General features: G+C 43.4%; 1 pseudogene; it reads left to right on the plus strand.

Annotated features, from left to right (window-relative positions):
* Positions 1 to 6,004: 6,004 nt before the first annotated feature.
* LOC121195355 lies at positions 6,005 to 18,572 on the plus strand (annotated as a pseudogene).
* The last annotated feature ends 92 nt before the right edge of the window (positions 18,573 to 18,664 follow it).

Raw genomic sequence — 18,664 nt, forward strand, 5'->3', positions numbered from 1 at the left:
TGGCTGCAGTGTCATGTACTAATAACCTCTTCATTTGTTTTTGTTTCAGGTCACATTTCCTGATGCTGCAGCTGGTCAGAAACCCTGATGAACCTCATTCCACTGAGCTTCTCTTGATCTTTGATAGACCTTTTGGTGTTAATCAGTCTTTAAAGGAGCTGAGAGGAAGGTCAAGTTACCTTTGGTTATTTGTTTTCATTTCCAGGTGCAGAAAGGTCACATTTTCTTTTGTATCTTGAATAGCTGAGGAATCAAAAGTCAAAGTCAAAATCAGTTTTATTGTCAAAACCATATGTACAGTTCATTCACAGGATTTGAGATTACAGTGCTCCCTGGGCCCACAGTGTTACACTAGTGTAAGGGAGGGTACTTGTAAGAGGCCTTCAATAGAAAGGAATAAACAGTAGAGACGAAGGCCTTTTAACCTGTTTAATTATTTCCAGGCATGTACAGACATATCTATATGATCATGGTGCACCCAGTGTACCATAATATAAACGTACTCTTCTCATTAAGTCATTAAGCACTGTCATGACACTGTATCTGTATTCTGTATTGCTCTGCACTGTAAAAAAAAATGGAGGATAAACACACTATAGCCTCAGTTTATGTGTTTCATTATCAGTAAAGACATAAAAGTCTTTCAGAACAGTGTTTCTGGCTTCAGTCCAACATGATGAACATAAGAGTCAAGAAGTCAAAGGTTTGAATCCAACATTATGAGAGGTGCAGAAGAAGAACAATACCATCTTTCATTCCTATGCCATGTACTGGAGATGCTGTAGGCCTGTTTTGAATTGGCCTCTACTCCTCAATGACTGTGGTTGTGATCTTTATCACAACAAGGTCGGTGGTGATAACAAGAGATGCTGCTCTTGAGTCACAGAGAGCTGAATGGCAACAGCCAGTAGCATGGTATGAAAGTTAAAGTTCAAATCAGTAGAAATAGATTTTGTCTTTTAGTTTTTAGTTTAGTTTGATCTTTCATGTTTCTTATTTTTCCTCAGGAAACTGACCCTGAAGAAATGGTGCTCAGAGGTGCGTCTTTTGCCGTCCTCACTGTCCTTGAAGACGATGATGTCTCCACATCACAAAATGTGTGAGATGAGAGAGACATTTGACGCAGTTCAGACGATCTTGAGATGAGGGAGACATTTGAAGCAATTCAGACGATCTTTTTGGAGCTTGGCTCTCGATGCTCGCAGCCTGTAAGGTCTCTGAAAACAAAGCTTTTGCTCTGAATGATAGTGGGAAAGCCAGACATGGCTTCAGCCTGTGTTTCATCTGTTTGTGTGTTGTTGTGTAATTTGTGGAAGTGTTTATAAGAGCTGTATATCCAGTGGGATTTTCTATCTGCCATCATCAGTATCTAGTTCAAAAGCAGCTTTGGATTTTAATTTGACTTAATGTTGTGAAGTGGTTGAGGCCGTGTAGGATTTAACACTATTTGGTCATAACTGTCAGGAAGCTTTGTTACAGTCAACAATATTGTAATGTGAGAACACACATCTGTTCAGTTAATGTGGTACTTTAGGCAACACTTCAGTGTCTACTTTGCCCATTAACCCTTGTGTTCACAGCCATGTTAACAATAAATATGCTGCTAATTTTAAATATGTATTTATTGGTCACTCTTTAAATAGTTTGACAGCAACATGAATTTTCCTGTTTTATAAAAGTAAATTCTTTTCTCACTGAAGCAATAATTGTGTGTTTATTCAATAAGAATATCTGTGTTAGTTGAAGGTAGAAACACATGGCACTGACGGAAGAATTTCATTGTTAGCCTCATGTGAATATCGTAATTAAGTGAAGAAGAAGATCCAAATTGGCAGAACTCTTGTCTAAACCTGTAAACCTTAGTAAAGTAAACAATGGTAGTTTCAAGCTGAGAAAATTCGAACATCTCTTCCATTGTGTTGCCTTATTAATTTGAGTTTTCTCAACATTTTAGTTTTTACAGTGTACCAAATCCCCTGCTTTGACCTGCTCAGCTTCCCTAACCTCACCTCTACCCTCAACACTCAGATTCTAGTTCCTACCTCTGCTTCACAAAAACTCTGCGGCTCATGTCCCTTGAGTGACTCTTTTTTTGGATTCTTTGTTTTGTGGTTTGTTTGGATTCATCATTTGTTCTGCTCCAGAGAGTTGTTCCTAGTGTTTCTGCTTCCAGGGTGTGTTTTTTGTCTAGTGGTGTTCCTGCCAGTCATAATGGTCTGCTCATCTACTTGCAAACCTGCTGTTCTGTTATTAAAATATCTTCACTTTACTGTCCTGAAGTCTGGATTTGGGTCCAACCTAACTGAGCCATTACAGATATGTGAATGTGATCCCAGTCAGATTCTGATCATGAAAAGAGAAGTAGTTGTAACTCAAATATGCAGAGTCTAATCTACTCCAAAGTAGGTCCAAATAGGATGTGATGGTCAGTGGACTCAAATTAAACATTAAGATATGACAAGTACAGAGACAAGTTCTTTGTCTGATGTACTTAAAAGGTCATTTGTAACCTCAGTGTTATTTTTGATCAAGACTTGTCCTTTAAGTCACTCATCAAAGAAACTTCAAGGACCGCTGCCTTTTTTCACCTCCTTAATGTGACAACAATCAGAGACATCCTGTCTCAGAATGATGCAGAAACCCTGCTCCATGCTTTTGTTACTTCTTGTCTGGACTATGGCAATTCTATTATTATCTATTATTATCTAAAGACTCTCCAGCTGATTCTAAATTTTACAGTGTGAGTACTGACAGGAACAAGGAAAAGAGTGTCAGTGTGGTGTGCTCAGAGTTGTAGTTACTGACAGTGACCACTGGAGGGCAGTGATCATGGTAGTTTCTCTGTGAACAGTCCAGTTCCATCCACATTAATGTGAAGCCTGAATGTTGAAGACATCACTGTTGAAATGGAGAATTTAGTTCCATTGGAGCTCAGCTGATTCAACTGATCAATAATCAATAATAATGAAAACATCAAACAGCAGCAGAGTGTGTGTGTGTTCACACTGGGAGTCATGAGGAGGTTTCATGTCTTAATAACACTTCAGCATGTGAACTTCAGTCACGATACACACACACACACACAAAGATATACCTCTCTGGGCGAAGCCGTGCAGTTTACTTTCACTTTGACCAAACTTTGTGGCGCAGATGATTTTCTCCATCTGAAGGTAAATGTCAGCAGTTTAATGATTTACTCATCAACACTCCCTGTGGTTACCTGGGATTTCTGACCTTTGAGTTATTGCGGTGTTGTTTCTGGGTTTTGTCAGTAAAAGTGCACACACACACTCACACAAGAAGCTGAGGAAAAAGAAGCTTGAACTGAAGAACTAAGAGCCTCTCCTACACTGACAGGAGAGAAATGAGTGACAGGGAAAAATGAGTAAGTAGAGATTTTGATTGGTTTGTGATTTGTCTTCATTAAAGGGACATGGTTTTCTCTAGTTTGTGGAAAATGTTGACAGTGACGTCAGTAGTTCTTCTGGTTATTTTAGCTGGAGAAACTGGTTTATTACCAGTGTTTTACAGTTGGATGGAGTTTGTTTAAATCAGGAGGAGGTTTGAAACAGTCGTCGTCTCAAACTGAAATATCAGCTTGGAAACTTTAGATGAGTGTGTGTGTGAGCAGGAAAAGAAACTAATACAAGTCTAAAAGGCAGATCAGTGAAAATGTTAAAGTCCTGATGAACTTTACAGACGATATTGAACCATGGTGAAATTACAGGATATGGTCTGTAACAGACATGGACTCATGGGCCTCCCTCTCAGAGCAGGAGGAGCAGCTGATATTTCTACAGAAGAAATGATGGAGATGATGATTCATGTAAAACATTTGAAGTCAAGGTTTTAGTCTGTTGGAGATACAGAATGTTCACTGAATAAAAGCTTTGTTACACTTTTTGATCCAAGCAGATAAAAACATTTTTCAAGTTGACCAACTAAATCACCACAGTAACTGCAACTGTAACTACATTTTCTCTGTCTGAAGGTAAATGTCAGCAGCCTTAATGTTTTATACATCAGCACCACCTTTTCCGTTTGTAATTTTGTGGGGTTGTTGTGGAGTTGTTGTTAAACCTGAAGTTGCCATGCCAATCTGGTCCTCCTCCAGCAGGAAGTTTTTAAAAAAAGTTTTAATATTATTGTAGAGGCTTTATTGAAATTATCAGTCTTTTATTTTGAAAAGCATGTACAAGTGGTTTGGAATCTAATACTTTTGTAATGAAAAGTAACTCAGTACTTTTATTGCAGTGCTGCGCTGAAACTCCAGTGTTTCCATTTTCTGCTTCTTTATACTTTTGCTTCACAACTTTTCAAAGGGAAATATTTCACTGTTTTACTACATTTATTTCACAGTTACAGTTACTTTTCAGATTAAGATTCGAAATAAAAACCAAATGAGTCTGGTATGCATGATGAACACTTTTACTTTTGACAGTTGAATTATATTTTACTGATCACACTTGTGTACTTTTACTTTAGTGAAATTAGAAAGCAGGATTTTTAGATTGTGTCAGATAAAACCAGTGGATCTCAGTCTGTCTGTGTGTCAGTGAATGGAAATGCTCGTCCCTGGACCCTGTGTGTGCTGCTCTGCGCTTCACTGCAGCTTCATGACCCCATCTAGTGGACTGACAGTGGAAGTACAGCAGCTGATGGCAGCTTCCTCTGCCTCACACTGCTGTCTGACTGCATTCAACTGACACTGATATGAAAGAGGAAAGAAGAGCCAATCAGTGGAGGAGCAGCTGATATTTCTACAGGACAAATGATGGAGAGGAGGATTTCAGTTGATGTGCAAATGAATGAGTTGTGTTTTCTCTCCAGATGAAGGTAGAAAGTGTGTGTGAGCTGATGTGGATGTGAATTCAGCATCATGAATCAGTGTGAGGACAGAGAGGAGGGAGCCCCTCCCCCTAAAAAGGTCTGTGTGGGGACCATGAGATCCAGACCAAAGCTCAGAGGTGAGATGAGGATCTCTAACTGTCCATGACTCTTCTCCATGTCAGAGCCCAGCACTCACATCACTGCACCATCATTATTCACACTCAAAGCTCTGTGTGTGTGTGTGTGTGTGTGTGTGTGTGTTGTGTTGAAGGCCAGAGCAGCAGCACACACCAGACTCTGCTGGACCTGGACCTGAACATGGACCTGAGCCCAGCTGTGTGTCCATGAAGAGTGACAGGTCAAAGCATCGCCTCATTGATTTCAAAGGACAGCCTCCCTCTGCTGCAAAGAAGTGAGCTGCAGCTGACTACATGTTTTCTTCTTTACTATGAGAACACTGTATGAATAATATGTTGTCCCTGTCCCCATGTCCCTGATTAATCTCTGTATCCACCAGGATCCATCAGAGACAAGACCTCCCTGGACCCGAGCCCAGTTGTGTGTCCATGAAGAGTGACAGTTCAAAGGGTCGCCTCATTGATTTCAAAGGACAGCCTCCCTCTGCTACAAAGAAGTGAGCTGCAGCTGAGTTTAAAATGTATCAGACAGCTGTCCTGTATAACTGGTCTTCTATGAAAGATGAAGTGATTGTGTTTTGTCTCCAGGCTTCATGAATGACACAGTATATGAACATGATCAGGCTGAAACACAGGCTTTAGTGGCTTTAGTTTCTCTTTTCAAGAAAAGCACTTCTTATGTTCTTATATGTGTTATTCAGATCAAAACTAAAACTCCCTGTAACTCAGCACCTATCCAGTTCCAGTGTTTGTGTTAGTGTCCTGTAGCAGAGGTGAGACTTCTGTCAAACCCAGTGTGAGTCCTTAAAACCCATCATTTAAAAGGTGGACTTGTTGTGATAACTCTAGGTCATGAGGTACAGAACTGATTGCTTGTTTCCTCTCATTGAGAATGTCACAGCACAGTAGTGTTTGCTTTAATCAGGACAGTCACCACAGAACATAAAAGCAGCTGTTGTTTGTGTACAAAGCATAAAACGCTCACAGATGCTGCAAACATAATGTGAGCTAATTCTTCATGATTCCTCCACAGAGTGGACCAGGAGAGCTCAGAGGTTCCCAGTGCTCAGTCTGCCCAGCAGCATCAAACACACCTGGACTCCATATTTATGGTCTGTACATGGACAACAACTACTTTGACATCTGTTGTGTTGACAATAATCTCCATGCTGCACTTTTTACACCAGTGGATTGTCAGTGTGTCCAACATGGATCTGATGTTTGGCTCCATGGTTTTACTTTGATTGTGTCATTCATATAGTTTTCTGTTCCAGCTGCTGGAGGAGAACATTGTCACTTTTGTGAAGAAGGAGCTGAAGAAGGTCCGGAAGGTTGTGAGTCCAGATTACCCAGAATGCTCAGAGAGTCAAAGGGAGGATGAGGAGGTGTTGGATGGTGAGGATGAAGAGCAGAGGAGGAGCAGCAGAGAGGCTTTTGTGAAGATCACAGTGAACTTCCTGAGGAGAATGAAGCAGGAGGAGCTGGCTGACTGTCTGCACAGCAGTAAGAGGATTTCTCTAAAGATTCAACATGATGGACAAATGGGACATTTACTAACATCTCAAGACATGGAGGGAAATATGTTCATGTGTGTTCTTTAGGGGGATGAACATGTCATGTTTTCTTTATGAATCAGTCATTGATGGTGTTTCTTGCTTGTTCATTCAGGACATGTTGCTGCAGTTTGTCAACGTAAACTTAAATCTACTCTGAAGAAGAAGTTCCAGTGTGTGTTTGAGGGGATCTCTAAAGCAGGAAACCCAACCCTTCTGAATCAGATCTACACAGAGCTCTACATCACAGAGGGACGGACTGGAGAGGTCAATGATGAACATGAGGTCAGACAGATTGAAACAGCATCCAGGAAACCAGCCAGACCAGAAACAAGCATCAGGCAAGATGACATCTTTAAAGCCTCACCTGGAAGAGATGGACCAATCAGAACAGTGATGACAAAGGGAGTGGCTGGCATTGGGAAAACAGTCTTAACACAGAAGTTGACTCTGGACTGGGCTGAAGACAAAACCAACCAGGACATACACTTCACATTTCCATTCACGTTCAGAGAGCTGAATGTGCTGAAAGAGAAAAAGTTCAGCTTGGTGGAACTTGTTCATCAGTTTTTTACTGAAACCAAAGAAGCAGGACTCTGCAGGTTTTAAGAGGTCCAAGTTCTGTTCATCTTTGACGGTCTGGATGAGTGTCGACTTCCTCTGGACTTCCACAACACTGAGATCCTGACTGATGTTTCAGAGTCCACCTCAGTGGATGTGCTGCTGACAAACCTCATCAGGGGGAAACTGCTTCCCTCTGCTCGCCTCTGGATAACCACACGGCCTGCAGCAGCCAATCAGATCCCTCCTGAGTGTGTTGACATGGTGACAGAGGTCAGAGGGTTCACTGACCCACAGAAGGAGGAGTACTTCAGGAAGAGGTTCAGAGAGGAGGAGCAGGTCAGAAGGATCATCTCCCACATCAAGACTTCACGAAGCCTCCACATCATGTGCCACATCCCGGTCTTCTGCTGGATCACTGCTACAGTTCTGGAGGATGTGTTGAAAACCAGAGAGGGTGGAGGGCTGCCCAAGACCCTGACTGAGATGTATATTCACTTCCTGGTGGCTCAGTCCAAACTGAAGAACGTTAAGTATGATGGAGGAGCTGAGACAGATCCACACTGGAGTCCAGAGACCAGGAAGATGATTGAGTCTCTGGGAAAACTGGCTTTTGAGCAGCTGCAGAAAGGAAACCTGATCTTCTATGAATCAGACCTGACAGAGTGTGGCATCGATATCAGAGCAGCCTCAGTGTACTCAGGAGTGTTCACACAGGTTTTTAAAGAGGAGAGAGGACTGTACCAGGACAAGGTGTTCTGCTTCGTCCATCTGAGTCTTCAGGAGTTTCTGGCTGCTCTTCATGTCCATCTGACCTTCATCAACTCTGGAGTCAATTTGCTGTCAGAAGAACAATCAACCTCCAACAGTTCTAAACTGTCCGGAGACAAACCTCATCCAACACAGCTCTACCAGAGGGCTGTGGACAAGGCCTTACAGAGTCCAAATGGACACCTGGACTTGTTCCTTTGCTTCCTCCTGGGTCTTTCACTGCAGACCAATCAGACTCTCCTACGAGGTTTGCTGACACAGACAGGAAGTGGCTCACAGACTGTTACGTCCCCTGCGATGGTCTCTAGGGGTTGACTGGGACGTAGCATTTGAACCAAGTAGGCAGGAGTCAACATCAGTGTAAACAAAAGTTTTAATAACAGAATCACAACAGGCTCTCAAGTGTGGAGGAGGAGGGGACCGTGTGGCAGTACCAAATGAAAGAAAAACTTACAAAAAAACCAGCCTTATCTATCTCTTAGTATTACACAAAAGAACAAACAAAAGGGCCTGGCTATTCTAACTAATAAGTGACTTTAAATAAAACAAATACAGGGGTCGGCACTGACCACGCTGACTAGTGTTTTTAGACAGCCCAAAACTACGTGTTGTGAGTGTACAGGGCACCCCAGCTTACCTGATCCACCTCCTCCCTGACCACATGTAGCATACCTACAGCTCAGCACCTCGCAGGCCTCAGGCCTAACAATCAGGAAAAAGAGTGAGCACCAGGCTTCAGTGCTTCTTTTAACCCTGCCCTCTTGGAAGATTGGCCAGGTGAAGTCTTCAGGAGCCAATGAGCTTCCGACTTCAGCTGATTAGCTCAGAGACCAGGAAGCCAGCACCTGGAGAGAGTCAGGGAAAGGAGGAGGGAAAGAAAAGGAGGGAGGAAACCCACAACCCCACTCTACCTCAACAGACACGTAACACCCCCACCCTTAGAAATCCAAACCTGTTTGGAATCCCATAGCTATTAAGAACGAGATAAAGCATCAGCAAGGACATTCTCAGACCCCCTTTTATGGTGTATTTCAAGATTGTAATCTTGAACAATGAGGGACCAACGCATAAGGCGATGGTTATTGTTGTACATTCTTGAGAGGAACACTAGGGGATTGTGGTCCGTAAAAACCTGGATGGGCTCAGCACTGGACCCCAAATACACCTCAAAATGCTGTAAGGCTAACAACAGTGCAAGAGTTTCCTTCTCAACTGTGGAATACTTCACCTGGTGTTTATCAAACTTACGGGAGAAGTAACTCACAGGATGGTCGATGCCATCATCATCCTCCTGAAGGAGGACAGCACCAGCTCCCACAGCACTGGCATCCACTTCTAGTTTAAAAGGCCTGCACAACAATCCTTTAAGGCTTTCAAAGGCCTTCTGGCAGTCAGTAGTCCAGACAAATGGACAAGAAGGACTGGTTAATTCAGTCAGCGGAGCTGCAACAGATGAAAAGTTTTTACAATATCTCCGATAGTACCCAGCCATGCCAAGGAAACGACGCAGCATCCTCCTGGTGGTTGGTACTGGGAAGTCTGCGATGGCTTTAACTTTAACACCTGCTGGGCACACTCTGCCACTCCCCACCTGCTGACCAAGGTAAAGTACAGTACCCTTTCCAAACTCACATTTTGCAAGGTTCAGGGTCAGAGATGCAGCTGAAAGGCGTTCAAAAATTTCCCTCAATGTGGACAGGTGGCTGGCCCAGTCCCTGTTAAATACAACAATGTCATCTAGATATGATCTGCAATTTGAAATGTCACCTAAAACTCTGTTTACCAACCTCTGAAAGGTGGCAGGTGCATTACACAGTCCAAAAGGCATTACAGTATACTGCAAGAAACTATCAGGAGTTACAAAGGCCGAAATTTCTGAGGCACGGGCTGTCAAGGGGACTTGCCAATATCCCTTTAGCATGTCAAGTTTGCTAACAAAAGCTGCAGGCCCCACTTCATCTATGCAATCATCCATCAAAGGCAAGGGATGAGCATCGGGTACGGTAACTGCATTTACCTTGCGAAAGTCTGCACAGAACCTTGGGGTTCCATCTGACTTTGTGTCAAGCAGGCAGGGGGAACTCCATGGACTAGCGCTGGGTATGGCAAATCCATTCTGCAGCAGATAGTGGACTTCCTTCTTCATGGTCTCCCTCTTAGCCGGACTGACTCGATAAGCATTCTGCTTAATTGGAGCTGGATTAGTTAGCACAATGTCATGTTCTACAACAGAAGTCTGTGAGGGAACATCATTAAACAGGCTTGGGAAGTCACCAATCAGTTGCTCAAGGTCACTACGTTGACCTTTAGGGAGATGAGCCAAGTAGCAGGATAAACTAGACAATATTTCACTATTACTTAGCTTCGCTCCCTGTGGTGTAGCATTATGCATTACCAGCCCATCATCACTAGGAGTGTTCACCTTGTGAACCATGGCTACGGGAGAGACAGTTGTTTCCTTGTCTGTTTTAATGGAGGACTCCATCTGCTCTTTCCTAGAGTAATACGGCTTCAACATATTGACATGACACACTCTAGTACCTCTTCTGCGGTCTGGAGTCTTGACAACATAGTTTGTGTCACTAAGCTTTTCACTTATGATATAGGGACCAGAAAACCTAGCAGATAGCGCAGACCCAGGAACAGGCAACAGGACTAGGACTTGGTCACCTGGCTGGAAAGAAGGGGAAACAGCCTTCAGATCATAATGCAGCTTCATCTTGCTCTGGGTGGAGGTCAGGGCTTCTTTAGCTAAGGCACAGGCCTTCTGAAGACGGGTCCTGAGTAGGGCCACATACTCGGGGAGACTCTTGACCTCTGTTTGAAGAGTGACCAATTGCTCCTTAAGGACTTTTAATGGTCCACGAACTTCATGCCCAAAAACTAATTCAGCTGGACTGAAACCTAATGACTCCTGTACAGCTTCCCGAGTAGCAAATAAGACAAGTGGGACACTGTCATCCCACTTCCTCTCAGAATCATGACAGTGTTTCCGCAACATAGCTTTCAGAGTCTGATGGAATCTCTCTAACGCCCCCTGGCTTTCTGGATGGTAGGGTGTAGAGGTCACATGTTTGATGCCCAGCTCTTTTAATGCCTGGCCAAACACCCTCGACTTGAAATTAGTGCCTTGGTCGGTCTGTACCACCTTGGGCATTCCAAACACCGTAAAGAACTTTATCAGGGCCTTGGTAACAGCAGGTGCTGTGATGTTACGTAATGGAACCGCCTCTGGAAACCTCGTGGCAGTACACATTATAGTCAAGAGAAATTGATGTCCAGACTTAGTTTTTGGTAACGGCCTCACACAGTCAACTATCACCCTTTCAAATGGTACCCCCATCACAGGGATAGGCTGAAGAGGAGCAGGGGGAATCACCTGATTTGGTTTACCAGCTACTTGGCATGTATGGCAGGTACGGCAGTACTTAACAACATCGGACTTGAGGCCTGGCCAGAAAAAATGCCTAAGGACTCTGTTGTAAGTTTTGGTGATCCCTATATGTCCTGACCATGGGTGATCATGGGCTAAACACAATACCTGAGAGCGGTAGCATGCAGGAGCAACAACTTGATATGTCGCAGTCCAGTTTTCATTTGGATCCTCAACCCAGCGACGCATAAGCAGGCCATCCTCGAGGATGTAGGCCATTTTCCTTTTCATAGCTTCCTCACGACTAAGAACAGAAGAAAAACATTTGGAAAGGGTCATATCAGACTTTTGTGCTACAATGAACTCCTTTCGGGTAGCCGGCAGGTGTATATCACCATGACTGGTAAGGAGTGGTACTGAGTTACTTTGGCCCTGCTGATTTCTGGGCTCAGGGCTGGACATCTGTCCTGAAACCAGAAAAGAGTCTGACAGATCAACATCACCTTCCTTAGATTGGGACCTGGTAACCACACAGGCCGGGAAGACTTCAGGATGCTGTTGAGCAACATCATCGAGCTGAGGACCAGTCTCAGGCTTGGGGAGAAGTTCCAGAACAGGGGTAACCAGACCTCCAGCTATGTCATTACTCAGAATGAAATCAATCCCTTTAACTGGCAAAGCAGGGAGAACAGCGACTTTATAGAATCCACTAACCAATATGGAGTGAACATAGATTCTGCATACAGGAGCAGCCACATACTTCATCCCTACACCTTGTACAATAACACTGGAAGTACAGTATAATGTTTTCAACAGAGGGAGGACATCCTCACGAATAATTGACTGAGAGCCTCCAGTGTCCCTCAAAATCTTGACTGGCTGACCATCAGCTGGATCCTCAGTCAGTGACACAAAACCATCAGAGATGAACGGGGCATAACATGGGTCAGGTTCATCCTGTGGCCTTTCACCTTGTGGCTCCGTGTCACCTTGGGGAAGAGGTGCCACAGTCTTAATCAGCCCCATACCTTTGGGCTGTGGCTGGGCTGGATTAGAAGAGGTCTGTTTACGCCTTAAGGCAAGGCAATCAGCAATCAGCCCCTTCTTGTGGCAATAAAAACACTCCCTTTCCCCTCGTGGAGGTGACGAGGGACCTTTAGGTTTGTCGAAAGGGGGGCGGGCAAGACTAGAACCTGCTGGGCGAGACACAGAAGGTCTGTCCGGACGTGAGGACACAAAAACATTTTTATGAGTCAATACAAACTCATCGGCTAATACAGCCGCCTTAGACAATGAAGTCACCTTCTGTTCATTTAAAAATACCACCATTTTCTCTGGCAATGCATTCTTAAAATCCTCTAACAGTATTAACTGGCGAAGAGACTCCAACTCAAGCCGGCGTAATTGTATTTCTTTATCAGCTTCTATCTCCAGCTTACGAACCTGCAATTTGAGGTCATAATCTGCCTGTCGCACCCTCTCCTTTTCCTGGGCTTCTAGCTGAAGACGTGCCAATCGAATTTTGAGCCTGGGATCTGAACCTGACCCAGGTATCTCTGGAGAAAAAGGCTCAAAACGGGGCAAGGTTGCTGGTGGGGCCTCACCCTTGGGTTGTGGCCTTGAAGGAGTAAACTGGAGGGAAACACTTGGACCTGCAACAGCCACATTTTCATCATGCACAGGCCCAACAGGAAGTTCAAGGACTTTCAGTTCACCCAGTTTCTCAACCACTTTATTTTTAATTTCTTTTTTAAGATCATGCTTTGCCACCGGAATTTCAAAATGTGCTGCAATACAAAGTAAATCATCTTTTCGACAAGCCCCAAGTTTATCCAGGCTGGGGTTGTCAATAAAGTCATTCAAATCAAAACTCATGCTCATGCTACCAAGACTACACAGACTCCTCCAACCTTTGGTTGTTTAGCTCAGGGAAAAATATCCCGGACAAGCCCCCACTAATGTTACGTCCCCTGCGATGGTCTCTAGGGGTTGACTGGGACGTAGCATTTGAACCAAGTAGGCAGGAGTCAACATCAGTGTAAACAAAAGTTTTAATAACAGAATCACAACAGGCTCTCAAGTGTGGAGGAGGAGGGGACCGTGTGGCAGTACCAAATGAAAGAAAAACTTACAAAAAAACCAGCCTTATCTATCTCTTAGTATTACAAAAAAGAACAAACAAAAGGGCCTGGCTATTCTAACTAATAAGTGACTTTAAATAAAACAAATACAGGGGTCGGCACTGACCACGCTGACTAGTGTTTTTAGACAGCCCAAAACTACGTGTTGTGAGTGTACAGGGCACCCCAGCTTACCTGATCCACCTCCTCCCTGACCACATGTAGCATACCTACAGCTCAGCACCTCGCAGGCCCACTCTACCTCAACAGACACGTAACACAGACCAATCAGCAAACAGTCCAGTACATCAAGAAGAAGATTGAAGAGACTCCCTCTGCAGAGCAAAGCATCAACCTGTTCCACTGTCTGAATGAACTGAATGATCATTCTCTAGTGGAGCAGATCCAACAGTCCCTGAGTTCAGGACGTCTCTCCACAGATAAACTGTCTCCTGCTCAATGGTCAGCTCTGGTCTTCATCTTACTGTCATCAGAAAAAGATCTGGACGTGTTTGACCTGAAGAAATACTCTGCTTCAGAGGAGGCTCTTCTGAAGCTGCTGCCAGTTGTCAAAGCCTCTAAAAAAGCTCTGTAAGTGTATAGATAGTTGGATTTATTCATCATTATATAAAGACTCTGCTATTTTATTCAGCAGGAGGGAAAATAAATTCCTCTCTTCTTTAATTCCTTATCATCATCTCTGAGCTCTGAGATTCAGGACATTGAATCTGAAATAAAATAATGGATCCTACATTAAAGAGCCAAGTCTTCTGATTTCTGATTCTCAGCTTTAATTTGAGCAGGTTGACATCAGTATAGAAAGAACTGTGTGGGAGATTCAGCCCTTTTAGTAGCTCAAAAGTAAGTGGACAAATACACATGAACTGCTCAGATTTAATATTTATTGTAAAATTTACTTGGTCTCAGTGCTACATTTGACACTCAACATTCTATTACAAAGATTTGAACGTGTCATTGGGATTAAAGGAACAGGTCGAGAGAGAGAGAGAAAAAAGGATGGGAGGGGAGGAAAGAGAACCTAAGACAATGCAGGTTTCATGAAGACAGTAAGATTAAAAGTTATAAGGGAATAATAGTATGATTAGTAATAGCACTAATAGTAATACAAGCAACATTGTGTGCACAATTAGGCAAGTACGTTTTTTGACCATATCATCATTTTTATGCTCAACTCCAAGCTATTTAAACTTGAATTCCTATTGGATTTAAGCACATCAGGTTATGTGTATTTGTGTAATGAGGGAGGGTGTGGCCTAAGCTGATCAACACCCTATATCAAGGTCATGTCATCATCTGCTGCTTATCTGGGTCCAGGCCCAGGTCGGGTGGGGGCAGCTCCTGTCCAATTCACAATGCACCGAAGTCTTATAGCACCTCCACAGGTGGTGAGCCCATGGGAGGTGGTGCCACCCAGAGTGGGATTCAAATCCACGACACTGAGAGGTTGAGTCTCATGCTCTAACAACTGAGCTAACCGGGCGGCCCTATATCAAGGTGTGCATAATTATTAGGCTTCCTCAGGCAAAATCGGCCAAAAAAAGAGCTTTAACTTACTCTGAAAAGTCAAAAATTGTAAAACGTCTTTGAGAGGGATGCAGCACTCTTGAAATTGCTAAGACAGCAGCAGATCAAGACTCTACAGGATGAACCTGCAGAGAGCGACAGCAGAAGAGAGGAGAGAAAGAACAGAACTACTTGATGGGAAGTCCCCTGGCAGTCGAAGCCTAGAGTAGCTTAATTAGTAGATGGTGTGAGCTGCAGAGCAAACTGAGAGTTTTGTTCCTTTGATTGTCCTTTCAACACAAATGTTATTTGACTTTTTCTTCATTGTTTCCTCTTCAGACTGAGCAGCTGTAACCTCTCAGAGAGAAGCTGTGAAGCTCTGTCCTCAGTTCTCAGCTCCCAGTCCTCTAGTCTGAGACACCTGGACCTGAGTAACAATGACCTGCAGGATTCAGGAGTGAAGCTTCTGTCTGCTGGACTGAAGAGTCCACACTGTACCCTGGAGACTCTCAGGTCAGATCAAGTTCCAGTTTGTTTGAAATGACTGCAGATATTTCTTGAGTCCATCAATGCTGACTTTAGAGAGGCCCATATCTAATGATTTTCACAGTTTATTCAATCTTTGAGTTTTTCAGTCTATTTTGTTTTTATCCAGCTTCACATATATGAACTCTGACTGAGATACACAAACATTTTTACTTTGTTATAAAGTGGTTTAAACAAGGCCTACAGCGCTTTACATGCTGCCTCTCATTCACCCATTAACACACACTGATGAAATCCAGCTACCATACAAGGTCCTGGTCTGGCCATCAGGGCTGGTTTGAGGTTGAGGTTTTTAGCCTAAGGACACTTGATGACAGGAGGAGAGCTGTGATTAATGGACAAACCTCTCTACCTATCAAGGGATTCACACTAAATCAAATCAGGTACCAACATTAACACAGTTACAGTCAAGAACTGAAGTATTTGGACAGTTATTGTTTATCAGGCTCTGAGCTTCAGCACATTGAATCTGAATTAAAATAATGGATCCTCCATTAAAGAGCCACATCTCAGCTTTAATTTGCGCAGGCTGACATCAGTAAAGAAAGAACTGTGTGGGAGATTCAGCCCTTTTAGTGGTTCAAAAATAACTGGACAAATACACATGAAGTGAAACAAACTCATCAGATTTAATATTTAGTGTAAAGTACTTTGCAGTAATTGACTGTAGTATCCATTATTATATTTTAAAGTCAATGTGCTGAGAGCCTGAAGAACAAAACATGTCTAACTGTCCAAATACTTATGGCTTTGACTGTACATATCTATTTATTACTGATTGTGTCATATTTAACTGTCATGTCTCCAACTTCTTGAGAATAGAACAGAAAGAATTTGAGTCAGAGCCAATGAAAGATGATCATCAATGTGGAAACTGAGAGTTTTGTTCCTTTGATTGTCCTTTCAACACAAATGTTATTTGACTTCATTGTTTCCTCTTCAGACTGAGCAGCTGTAACCTCTCAGAGAGAAGCTGTGAAGCTCTGTCCTCAGTTCTCAGCGCCCAGTCCCCTAGTCTAAGAGACCTGGACCTGAGTAACAACGACTTGCAGGATTCAGGGGTGAAGCTTCTGTCTGCTAGACTGGAGAGTCCACACTGTACCCTGGAGACTCTCAGGTCAGGATCCATCAACCTGTTTAGCTGATGATTTGCTCATATCTGATTTACATGAGTGGATAAACAGCAAACTTGTGTAGGATTGTTCACAGTATATTTTACTAAAGTTCCACAGAACTTTCTAGACTCAGAAAGTTATTCATCATTTTCTCTTGTTTTTGTTAAAGTTGTTGATTTTTTTTTTTTTTAAATCCTGCAGGATTAAAAAGGAATTTGCCTTAAATACATTGAACCTGGACCAAAATGGACCAGAACCAAAAAGAAAAATATGAACAAAAAAGAAAAACAAAACAGACCAGCAGGTGTTGACAGAGTGTTTCCTGTGTGATGTTGTGTGTGTCTGCAGGCTGTCAGGATGTCTGATCACAGAGGAAGGCTGTGTTTCTCTGGCCTCAGCTCTGAGTTCCAACCCCTCCCATCTGAGAGAGCTGGACCTGAGCTACAATCATCCAGGAGACTCAGGAGTGAAGCTGTTGTCTGCTGGACTGAAGGATCCACACTGGAGACTGGACACCCTCAGGTATGGAGAGGCCTGCTGCAGCCACAGACAGTGTGTGATAGAGGAGGAAGAGCTGGAAACATTTAGTGTGTCACAGCTGATGACAGATCTCTACAGAAGTGCTTTGAATTCAACAACAACACAAAGAGGGGTTTTCTCTAATTCTGACTTCAGTATCTCATCATGACTCACTGGGTCATATTTAAGAGAAAATATGTGACAATCATTAAATCAGGTGTGGTCAGCTGTTTTCTGTGACCTGAGCAGGACTTTCTCAGACTGGATTTCATGCTGCATCAGCACAAAGCCAGCGTGGAAACATTTGAGCTGCAGCTGGTTGAACTGCTCCTGAACCAACAGAGCCACTTTGAGCACTTTGAGTGCTTTCACCACAACAACCCCAAAGACTTTAGATACCTGTTCAGTGCTGACACACTAATAATAACATCCCAGCAATAATAAGAGCATCTACACTGCTCAGAGACATTCATCTGCCAGTGTCTCAAACCAAGGAGGAAATGAAATCAGGTCTCTGATCATGTCTCTGTCTTCTAAAATATCCATGATCAATAATCAGCTGAACCTCTCTGAGATCCTGATCTTATCATTCTGAGATATTTTCTTGTGTCTGACACCAAAAGTCATATCAAATGGAGAAGACAAATGATGAAATCTTTCCTCCCTGCTCCATATAATTCCAAGATAAGGACTCCAGGTCCTTTGTCTCTTTGCTGAATGAACAGAATAATCAAAGCATCTGTGTATGAGAGCCATGTAATGTCCATGTTTACATGCTGAAAGAGAATGTGCTGGTCTGACCCCCCTCCTCCTTTCAGGGTGGAGCCTGGTGGAGTCCGATGGTTGAGACCAAGTCTGAGGAAGTGTAAGTGTGGTTTTCATTTGATTCCTGAAAACAAAGCAGCTCACATTCAACCATCTTCAGAGTGTCAACCAATGATCAGGTGATAGATCAATAACTGCAGCTGTGTTGTGTCTTCTTCTCTCCATCAGATTTCTGTGAACTCACCATCGACACAAACACACTAAACAGAAACCTCAAACTGTCTGACAACAACAGGAAGGCTACACATGTGAAAGAGGATCAGTCGTATCCTGATCATCCAGACAGATTTGACCAGTGTCTTCAGCTGCTGTGTAGTAATGGTCTGACTGGTCGCTGTTACTGGGAGGTCGAGTGGAGAGAATGGGTTGATATATCAGTGAGTTACAGAGGAATCAGAAGGAAAGGAAACAGAGGAAACTGTTTGTTTGGAAGGAACGATCAGTCCTGGAGTCTGATCTGTAATGGTTGTTACTCTGTTTGGCACAGTAACAGAAAGACACCTGTCTCCTCCTCCTCCTCCTCTTCATCATCTTCCTCTGTCTCTAACAGAGTAGCAGTGTATGTGGACTGTCCTGCTGGCTCTCTGTCCTTCTACAGAGTCTCCTCTGACTCACTGATCCACCTCTACACCTTCAACACCACATTCACTGAACCTCTGTATCCTGGGTTTGGGTTCTGGTTCTGGTCGTCTGGTTCCTCAGTGTCTCTGTGTAGAGTGTAGCAGAGAGAGTCTCCTCCTGTTAGAGAAACTCTCTCACTGTTGAACATATAGTTCAGTCTGTACATGTC

The sequence above is a fragment of the Toxotes jaculatrix genome, chromosome 16, assembly GCF_017976425.1.
Source record: "Toxotes jaculatrix isolate fToxJac2 chromosome 16, fToxJac2.pri, whole genome shotgun sequence".
NCBI lineage: Eukaryota > Metazoa > Chordata > Actinopteri > Toxotidae > Toxotes > Toxotes jaculatrix.